We start from the raw sequence: 11,367 nt of genomic DNA, 5'->3' as shown, positions 1-11,367 counted from the left end.
CCTTGATATATCCCCAGAAACCAGCAAAAATCCAGCAGTGAGCATGTATTCAACACATACACATTGAATGAATGAATGAATGAATGAATGAATTACATGAATGCTCTCTTATAAGAGTATTGACAGAAGGACTTTGTTGCTAATCTAGCTTGGACATAAGAATCTGAGTTTAACTAAAAAATGATTCGACCAATTTGCACTTGGTATAACCCCTGAGAATGGATCAGTCAGGTTGCTTTAAAGCAGAGCCTAAAAAGGGGAATCGAATCATGTACAAGTAATTTGTTAAGTGGGAACTGTTAGGAGATGGGGAGAGATGATAGCGAGGGGAAGGAAGACGAGCCAGGATGCAATTTCAGGTGAAGTCTAGTCTTAACCTTCTCCTCTTTGAAGAATTCATCTGTAAATTGCACCACACTTTGTTTTGCCTTAAGACAAGGGAACTGAGCTTTTCCAACCTTGGTATCAACTGTCTGCTTGAGAATTGTAAACCCAGAGGCAGAGGCAACAGCACCCCCAGTGAATTCCTCTGGAAAAGCTATCAGGTCTGAGCCCTGCAGTAATACAGAAGACAGCTGTGGGCCTGGATAGGGCACCAACCACATCTTCTATTTCTTCACTTTGCAATTCCCAAATCATTTCCTTTGGTTGTTTGAAATCAAAGACAAGGTTTTGGAAAACTTAGGAAAACAGAACAAATGCTGATAAAAATGCCATGAAGTTTCTAGCTCAGAAAATAGCTATCCTTAAGGCTGCTTGGGTTAAATAAGTTGCTTTCTAACCCTCCCTCACTCATTCACTGAAATCATCACAGTCCGACTCTTTTTGGTCCAATATTGAAAACTGTTTTGGAGACAATGAGACAGTGAGGGTGAGGGTGGGAGTGACTACTAGGCTATCACAAGCTATTTTGAAGCTTTGGGTGAAAACAATGGCCCCAAATATACACATTCCTGTGTATTTTAGCCAGAAAACCAGTGCTTCTAGAGAGCCTGGTTATATAATCTATGTCTATGTCCATCTATCTATATCTATATAATTTTTTTGCAGAGACACAGACTGTTCTATTCGACTTGTAGTATTTATACAGGTATAATATTTATATTAGAATTGTTTGCTGTAGCATACATTTTTCCTTGGCTAGTTAAAAGGAATTCAACAGCTGTGGGATTTTTCATGACAATACTAGAAAATAAATTTAACTTATTTTATGAGACTTCCAGATCAGAAGATATAAGAAGTACCTTAAAGGGATAGAGATCCTACTGGCAATATACATAGTGTTTCCTTAAGAGTGATCCGATTGTTGTTCCTTTAAAGGAGGTAGGTCACTATTATTACTGTGGTTGTTATTGCCTGGAGGATCTCTGAATAGAACAGACTGATGATTTTAGCAATGCAGCTCCAATATTAGTTTTCATTTCTGGTGTACTAGGTTTTGAGATGGCCTGAGAAGCATTTTGTTGCTATGGAGTCAAGGTCCTTTATTTATTTTACAAAGATGAAGTTTGGAATTCATAATATGATAGGAATACAAGGATCAGAACAGTCTTATAAGATAATATCTTCCTTTTGATATGTTGAAAGGAATGGCTATTACATTATTTCTTTTTGGTCAGCAGAGTCAGTTGCATGATGACAGATCCAGCCATGAATTAATTCAGAATAGTATCTAAAAGAAAAATGAGCAAGAGTTTGTTTTTCCTTATGTGACAGAAGAAGATCTTAGGGGATAAAAGGTAGCAGAATGACAATAATGAAGTATGTGTTGACAAACATTTATTTAGTTAGTAGAAGGTATCAAAGTATAATAATAAATAAGATTAGAATTAAACAAAGAAAAATAATACTGGGAATCCAAAAATTAATCTTGCTCTGCTGTCTTTGATGGATGCAGTTTATGTTTGCAGGGATCAGCTCTGTCAGAGAGTCTTGGGAGGACACAGTTCACCCTCTGCAGCAGCCTATTTCTGGATGATGCCTGGGAATCTTCAGTTTATGTACCACTAATGAAATGGACATCCAGTGGTCTAGAGAAAATGGTATAAGTCTTGTTAATTGAGAAACACGAGTCTAACGATCAATATCTTGACATTTTACTGCCATGTTAATTGTTAACAGCACATTATAATGTTCTTTCCATCATGCTTCAAGGACAGAGATCTCCAATGCTTTGGCCGAAGGATCAACTTTTCAGACTGCAGATCATGCCAGGGATGCTTGGGTGGTTGTTCTAAAAATGGAGCTTGAAGCAGCTGGTGATAAAACTGGAGGTAACAGATATGCCCTGTGTAGTATTTACTCACATCACTTTGTAAAAGGTAGACTCTGAGGTTGGAAATGAAATTCTCAAACACATAGGATGACTTGTTATCAAGTGGTGAGAAGATAGCACTTGGATCCTAGAGGGAGCTGGTCTTGTTGCTATCAAGTCTGAATAGTAATACTTTAGTCTTTGAAGTTTCAAGAATTTATTAGAGCTTTGCTTACAATTCCATTGGTTCTCTCCACGTTTCCTGATCATTTTGGATAAAAAGGACAGTGGAGTTTCAGAATAAAAGGTTAACTTTCAGCGATATTTAATCACAATACCAGTGAAATATGAAGCCCATCATCATCGCTCCACCTCAAATTAAGAAAAGAAAATTGAACATTAATAATTATAATTTATTATACATATATCATATAAATATATAACTATTATAATATATAATATAATACACATATACATTATTTTAATTGCTTACAGTAATATATTATATTGTTATTATTATTATTATTGCTACCTTTGGAACTATAGCTCTTTGACCAGGAAAACCTTCAATTCACCCTAAGAATAAGTAAACAATAGCCAGAACATAGTCATAGCCATTGGGGCTATACAAATGCTTATGGCATTTTTATAAAATTTATCTGGAGGTATTCAAAGGGGCTGCCGTTCCTTTTTGTGTCCTTCCTTTAGTCATGAACACTAGATGCGCTGATTGTTCTGGGATAGGGCCTGGGAGTCACTCGAATTTTTTAAACTCCACAGGTGGGTCTTGCATGAATCCAGCACTGAAAACCAAGATCTAGAAGCAGGCCTGGTGCTGCTGCTTTGCTACTGGAGTCCAGGTAGCACGGGGGAAATAAGAGATTCTGAGGAACCTGTCCTCCTCTAACTGCTGAAGCCTCTGCCAGGGCTGCTGCACAAGCTCATTGCTGCCTGTCATCCAAGATATGTAGGAAACAACAATCAATAAGTAAGCTAAAATTTTTATGGAATGGAATTTTGACTGGGTAAATGTGTGTTTTAGAAAAGAAAAGATTGAAAGGTAATGTGCTGCATTTTTAAAATTATTTTTATTTATTTTTATTTTTTTTGAGATGGCGTCTTGCTCTGTCACCAGGCTTGAGTGAAGTGGTGCCATCTCAGCTCACTGCAAGCTCCGCCTCCTGGGTTCAAGCGATTGTCTTCTTGCCTCAGCCTCCCAAGTAGCTGGGATTACAGGCATGCACCACCACATGCAGCTAATTTTTCTATTTTTAGTAGAGACAGAGTTTCACCATCTTGGCCAGGATGGTCTCGATCTCCTGACTTTGTGATCTGCCTGCCTCAGCCTCCCAAAGTGCTGAGATTACAGGTGTGAGCCACTGTGCCCAGTCTATACTGCAATGGTTAGTAGTAGCAATAAAATTACCTCTTGATATTGGGATTGTAAGTACATTTTTCTGCTTCTTAATATGTTTCTATTTTTAAATAATAAATAAAAATCATTTTTTCTCTAATCAGAAAAATGAGTGTAATAAGTACCACTTGTGAGTATAAGCCTATACATTTATCAAGTCATTGCTCTTCACTATGATTATTTCAAGATAAATTTTTTTTATTCTGTATTTTCCTATCAATAATCTTATTTTTCTTTTGCCTAATTCCAAAAGACTGCTTCTTCACCAAATGAGTTTGTTACTCTTGCTGCTCACGAAGGCATTGTCTCTATGGGGACCCATGCATGTTACCTGAAGGTTATGAAAGCAAGGCTGTTTTCCTTGGATGTGACCTGTTCTCCACAGGAATGGTACTCTAAAGCTATATTAGATTTTGTTTCTTCAAACAGAATATAAATTAGTCTCTTTGAAAATCAAACTATCTGAAAATAAACTAAAATGCCTATTTAGTGCCCTGAACTCAGATCAATTTAGCTAAATTTCAGATTTTTCATGACAATAGATAAAAGTGTATAATATTGGGCACACACACACACTCACATACGCATAAGGTGACACTGAAACTGAAAGCTAGCAGTGCTACCACAGGGATTTAGTGGCTACTGGCTTTTTTGGGCACAATCCAAGGGGTTAGAAAGTTCCTTTGTAAGGACTGCTACTTGAAATTATAGTCCATGTCATTAATGCACTTCATTTTCCAGTCCCTCCAATCCCTGCTTTTACATGACCCTATGTCTTTGTATACATTACCACCTCTAGCTAGAGAGAGAGGGTAACTGGCGTAAGTGTGCACTTTGGGGTTATATAGATGTGGGTTCAAACCTATTCTTTTACAACTTGTTCATTATGTGGCCCTAAGAAAGTATTTTATGCTCCCTCAGCTTCCATATTTCCATCTTTAACATGTAGATAAGAACAGTGACTATCTCACAGAATTCTGAGACAATACTTGTGAAGGACTTGGTAACTTGAAAAACTGTTTAGTCTTTCTGTTTCTCACCCTTCTCTAACTCTTGTCTTTTCATAAAAACACACTCTTGAGATAATTAAAGATAAGATCATTGACTGAAGCCCTCTTAGTGCCAGAGGTGGTATGGAAGAGCAGAACCCATACTCAGTCAATGGTAATGGATAGTCAGGGGATAGCCAGAAGTGCAGGGGCTTTCACATTTCACTTGCCTGTTTGTTTTTTACTTCACAGATGGGAACATTCACAGACTAGATCATTTTTTTTGCCTAGGGCTGAGGTCAAATAGAGAGAACAACCCCAGATTGGTCAATTCATTCACCAAATTTCAGTGGGTATATGCTATGGTTTGTATATTTGTGTCCCTTTAAAATTCATGTAAAACTTAATCCCCAGTGGAATAGTATTAAGAAGTGGGGTCTTTAGGGGTTGACTAGGCCATGAGGGCTCCACATTCAGGGGTGGGATTAGAAAATCGCAGAAGGGAACTAGGCAAGCCCTTTCCACCTTCTAACACGTGAGGATGCAGCAAGTGGTGCCATCTTGGAAGCAGAGAGCAGTCCTCATCAGACACCTAATCTGCCAGCACCTTCATCTTGAACTTCCAGCCTCCAGAACTGTGAGAAAATAAATAGTTATATTTATAAATTACCCAGACTCAGATATTTTGTAAGCAGTAGCAATGGACTAAAACAGCCCCTTTTCTCTCCTCTCTCCCTCTCTCTCTCTCTCTCACTCTCTCTCTCTCTCTCTCTTTGGGTGGGGGGGAATAGAGTCTCACTCTGTTGCCCAGGCTGGAGTGCAGTGGCACAATCTCAGCTCATTGTAACCTCCACTTTCTGGGTTCAAGCAATCCTCCCACCTCAGCCTCCTGAGTAGCTGGAATTATAGGTGCACAGCACCACGCCTGGCTAATTTTTGTATTTTTAGTAGAGACGGGTTTCACCATGTTGGACAGACTGGTCTCGAACTCCTGGAACTCCTGACCTCAAGTGATCCACCTACCTCAGCCTCCCAAAGTGTTAGGATTACAGGCGTGAGCCACCATACCCAGCCTGAATCTCCTTTTTGCAATTTGACCAATCCCTTCCTTTATGCTTGCCCAGCCTCACCTATTAAACTTCCTTCTTCTGCTTTCATACATGGTCACTGTCATAGAATAATGTAATTCTGAAGAAAACCTACAAAGAAAAGACATTTTACATAAGCAAGAGACAGGATCATTTTAATGTTTGTTGCATCTACACACTGATGTTAATAAAAACTAGAAACATCTCAAGCTGAGGATGATAAAAGTTCATACACAGGAGACCCAGAGTGAAAGTTGCAAGTGCGATCTCCTTTACTTGTCAGAGCTTAGCTTTCCTTAATGTTACTCCAAATAATTAGTGAGAGGTGATGGAAGTATCAACAAGAAAACATGAATTATTTAAACTACCTGCTGAAGAACCTGAGTAGAGATACTGTAAAAACCCTGTGTTTCTTCATGACAACTGGCTACATTAATCATGAAGTATATTATCATGAAGATGACTATCCAAGGGGGAAATTATGAATATTAATATTGCAAGGACAGATCCATAAGTATTCTTTTTCTAGACCACAATATACAATAAGTACCCATGGGGACCTTTAGCTCATCTGAAGAAAAACAGTGCTAATAAAGACCGTGCTTCTCATACTGCCCTGATTATCTAAATGCCAAATGTTCAATTATAGATATTTCAGTGATCTAAACTTTAGGACCTGGAAGCAGCTTCGAAATTTAATTAAATCCTCATTATTCACTCTACTAATTATCTAAATTAAATATTTTCTTTACAAATGAAGCCCCTAATTAGGGAAAAATGAATGTTAACAATTTTGTTTTGACTTAGTCATTTTTTTACATGGAAATAAGTTTGCTGGTTTTAAACAATGTGAAAACTGAGCAAAGGAAAAGTTCACTTTTTAAAAAACATTTAGACCATTTGTTTCATTTATAAAATGTTCTAAAGTAAGCATGGATACATATGTGTTATTTGAATACATTTTATTTCCAGTTCCATCCTTAGATGTAGCTTGTATGGAGGGTAAATGGTTTCCTTGTTTTTTAGCCTGGCTCGCTTGTTGCTTCTTCATTTCATTGTTCATGATACTGGAAGGCAAAAAAGGAGAGAGACACAAATGTTAATGTTCTTCGCACCTCTGGGTCAAAATGAATACGGGGATACCTTGAAAGTACAATTAACGTAAGCCTAAGTATGGAAAGATGGTGGATGAAGCAGAGTGAAGCGGGTGCTGGAGCACAGTTGCCAGTGGGCTACCTGTGAATGGCAGGCACTGTGTCAGGAGTGGAGGTCTCAGAAGAACAGAATCCAGGCACAGAGTGGGGAGAGAAGAAAATGAAAAAAGACTAGTTAGGTTGGTGAATTGTTACAGAGTCTACAATATTATTTCCTTCTATAACCCTCATCTTAACCCTAAATATTGGAAAATATACAAAAATCGTGGAATATTTGGAAGCTGGCAAAGCAGGGGAATAAACATGAACACAGCATGAGAAACGAAGCCACGTGTGCTACTGCAAAGAGTCATAGGGAGTTGCAGAATACTTGCAGTGGGCATTTTGGAGTTTAGGGAGATACAGTGGGACTGTAGGTCCTAATCAGAAGGTCAGATGGGAAGGCTGCAGAACTCCGTGTAAAATCACGGGCTTCAGCCTGAAGAATAGCACTGTTCTGCAGGAAGATGCCATTATCCTGAAATGAGGTACAACTTTTGGAGCAGTGTGAGAAAAGGGAACGAACATCTAGCAGCCACATCAAGGAAGTGAAGCTTCAATGTCAAAGGAAATTGAGAGTTTTCATAGCTTGGTGTTCTCCACCTGATTTGGAAGTGGAACTTTTGGGCTTGATATTTGCAAGTAAGGTGTCTGTATAAAGCATTATTTAAAAAACTTTAGGAAAGGATTGCATTCATTTGTATTAAGTTTAGTTATTGACTTGAAATAATGGTTTTCTTGACTGTCATCCCTTTTTCAAGCAAAGTTGGACATGAGAAGACTCAGTCCTCCACCTCCTGCTAGACAATGAACAAAATGAATCTCAAGCACCAAAATATCCATCTGGGGGCCATAACACAGCTGCATCTTCATGACACTGAAATGCAATTGTCTTAAACTACACTTGTGGATTGACTGGTTGTAGGAAGCACAATCACCACACTGAAACAGGTTTGACCGACGAGAAGCATGGGGAAGCATATTGTTTCAGTTGGGTTGCTTAGCTGCAACAGAATTTCTGATATGCCAGATGAGTCTGTCTGCCCTCCTCTTCTCTACATGACACACACTACAAAGCCCCACATAGGACTCCTTATTAAATCCATAAATTGTTGTAGACATAGGCTCCTTTTAGAGAGTCAGAGTGACTAATCTTGCATATGGGGAATTGTGTGAATATGTTATTATACTGAAGTTAGGAAAGTCAAAGTCTCTGGTCTTTCAGGAATTGAGAGAAAGCTAGTAGAAGCAGAGCAGTCATCACTTTTAGATCATCAGGGTCTTACAAACAAGGATTTGACTTTTACCTTGAGCTTCTGTTAGCTTTAACTAGAGGCCTTTGTTTTTTTTTTAGAGATGAATCAGAAAGTCGACAGATCCTTCTAGATTCTTCCTTCCATTTTATTGTACTCCCTGTGCAGCTGGTTACCTATAAACCGTCTGTATTTTTCTAAATAAATAAAGTCTTGTGACCTTTGAAAGGCAGCAAAGCACAATGAAAAAGGCAAAACATGCTATGAGTTAGAAACACCATTGTTATCCCACCTCTGCTACTAGTAGAGGTGAATTGGAATGTGTATTTAATCTATCTATATATTTTTGCCTCATCTGTAAAATGAGAGTAACAGTCATTTAATTCTTTAAGTTTTAATGAGAAACACTCAATGGCATTACATTTGGAAGCACTCAGTACCACGTCAGCCACGTATTAAATATCTAATAATTGTTCATGGTTATTACTAACAATTGGTTTGATTCATTTCAGTATGACAGGATATTTGTCTTGGGTTTTCATTTTTCAATTTGATATAACTAGTTTTTTTTTGTTTTTCTAAAATTATAATATTTTATGTTAAAGAAGAGTGACATCTTTATTCTGTGCTGTTTATTCAATGCCACTGAAGGCAGTTATATTGCACACAGTCTCTACAGAACTGGTGGTGATGAAATTGTGCCTGTCCCCTAGGTCAGGTTACATGAATTTTGTTTCTGCCCACCTGCTGTGTGTCCATACACATAGCACTTTGGTAGATGTTACACCTTCCTGTCTTTGAAGAAGGAATCTGGTCCAGAAGAGAAAGCAGAGACACTTAAAATGGCTTGGAAACAATGGCAAGTCAACAAAAGCAAATCATTGTTACAAGACAAATATAATAGGTGAGAGAAGACAGTTGAGTGTGAGAGATTCTCAGGGAAGGTAGGTTTGAGTTGAACATGGAAAAGGTGATGACCATGGATTTTTGGAAATTAGCTGTTTGTTTGTCCTAAACAATTCAAAAGTTGTCAATAAAAAATATCTATTATAGCTGTAAAATGGAAATAAAGTAATTCTTAGAGTGAAAAAATGTAAACATGTATTGTGACCCTTTATGAGCTGAGAATAATGTTAAGCATGTTTACTCATTCATTTTATTCAATAGATATGTTTTATTTACATGTAATAGTTGTTATTCTAAAATTGCTTTGTCCATTTTACTTTTTTATCTTTCATATTACTTGTGCTATCCTTTTATTTTTATTTTATTTTTGTACAAATGGTAAAACTGAAGCTCTGAAAAATAAGTACCTTACTCAAAGTTACACATGGTATGGAAGACCTAGAATTGAAACTCATTGGTTTGAGCATAAACCAATTTGTATACCATGTAGACTCATTAAAAATGTTAATTTATAGACCTTAGGGAAATGCTATAAAGAAAATTTTCTTCTTCTTAGCAAATTTTTCAGTCCTCCAGTAATAGGTGAATCTCTGCGTGTTTTTAACTAGTTGTATGTATTAGATGTGTGAGATCAAAATCAGTGGGTTACTTAGAACAGTTTGGTGAGAAAAATAAATCTCCTATAATAAACATGGTTTACAAAAAGGAAATGTAAATGAGAAAGTGTCTGAGATAGGTCTCAAAACAATTTTGAAGTTTATTTTGCTAAGGTTAAGGATGTACCTGGGAGAGAGGTCTGTGCCTTTCTCCAAAGATGTTTTTGAGGGCTTAAATATTTAAAGGGGAAAATGGGCTGGAGGGGGAAAATGGAGGATATGGCAATCCACATGTTGCAGGAGAAAATGAGCAGGTACAAGATAGTCAATTATGTATTCATCTGGAACTGAGTAAATCAGCACTTTACATAAGATAAAGTGAGCATAGAGTAGCTGCCTGTGAAGATATTTAGCCTTTAATACCTAGCTCTCTGCTTAGGAACAAAAGGAAAGGCAGTTTCTTGCATGATTCAGCTTTCAGCTTAATTTTATTCTTTGGTCATAGATAATTATGGTACTGAGTTTTTATTTTCCTTTCACATTTCTTCCCCAATTAAAAAAAAATCTTTCAGAGAAAGCATTTTAGAAGAAACTGAGTCTCTGGTCTCAGGTTTTGTCTGATGACTCATGGTTGGGATGGTTTATTCCTAGACAGATATGTCCCACTTTGTTAGAAGAGCTCATTTTTAGCAGGTTGTGGAGTCTCACATCCCAAGAGGAAAATATAGTGGGAACATGAGAGAAATAAAACAACACACAAACAACAAAAAAAAAAAAAAAAAAAAAAAAGAGGGAAGAACAAACCTGGAAAACCAAAATAGGCCATATTACCCTGAAGTCTACACATCAGTAGGTAGGTATGAAAGTGGTTTGTGTATATAAAAAGGATGCTGTTATTGTCTTCTGAAGTTTACATTGCTAGCTTTAATTCACAGGGCTTTAAGATTAACACAACTTAATTTTTCATGTTTTCAAATCAGGAAAAGTGGGGAGAAAAGGAAAAGAAAAAAAGAAAAAAAATTAAAAACATTATTTTGGACTGAATTCAGTCCAAATTGTAGAAGATAGTAAAAATTGAAAAGAATTAGGTAGGGCTAAAATCTAGTTGTAGGAAATAATAATAATTGAAAAGAATTAGACAAAGCTGGAGTCTAATAGCAGCTGTACTATAGTTTATTTTGAAATCTGATTTATCTCTCTCCAATACCCCATTTTTATTAAAGACAAAATCATAGAAGGATCAATTTATTTGTAAAATAAGTTTTAGTACTAGTATTCTTGGCTTGATTCTTTGCATAAAGTGCAGCAAGAATAATCATTTGTCATATAAGCTCACTGTTTTTTTCTTAACTGGCTTTACTGGAACTTATTTCATAAGGTGTACAAAACTACACCTTTTTAAAAGCCTCAAGCCCAGACAAGGATTTCTCTGTGCCTGAAGTGAATTTCTCTGTGCCTTTCGGTGTGAATTGGGTTAATTTCTCTCTTTTCAAGGTCTCAAGAAAAATTGGGGTTCCTGGATCTGTCAGAAAGTGACATTCTTTACTTACCACAGGTCAGAACCCTGTAAAGGACAAGGTATGGGGCCAGATTTTCCAAGGAGATTTCATCAGTTCTATAGGTCAGCCCCTTTTTCTCAAGGCCACGTGAAAATATATTATTCCAGTCAAAGCC

This window comes from Macaca nemestrina, chromosome 3, assembly GCF_043159975.1.
Source record: "Macaca nemestrina isolate mMacNem1 chromosome 3, mMacNem.hap1, whole genome shotgun sequence".
In the NCBI taxonomy this organism is placed as follows: Eukaryota; Metazoa; Chordata; class Mammalia; order Primates; family Cercopithecidae; genus Macaca; species Macaca nemestrina.
The sequence above is the reverse complement of the archived record's forward strand: the minus strand, read 5'-3'. Positions refer to the sequence as shown.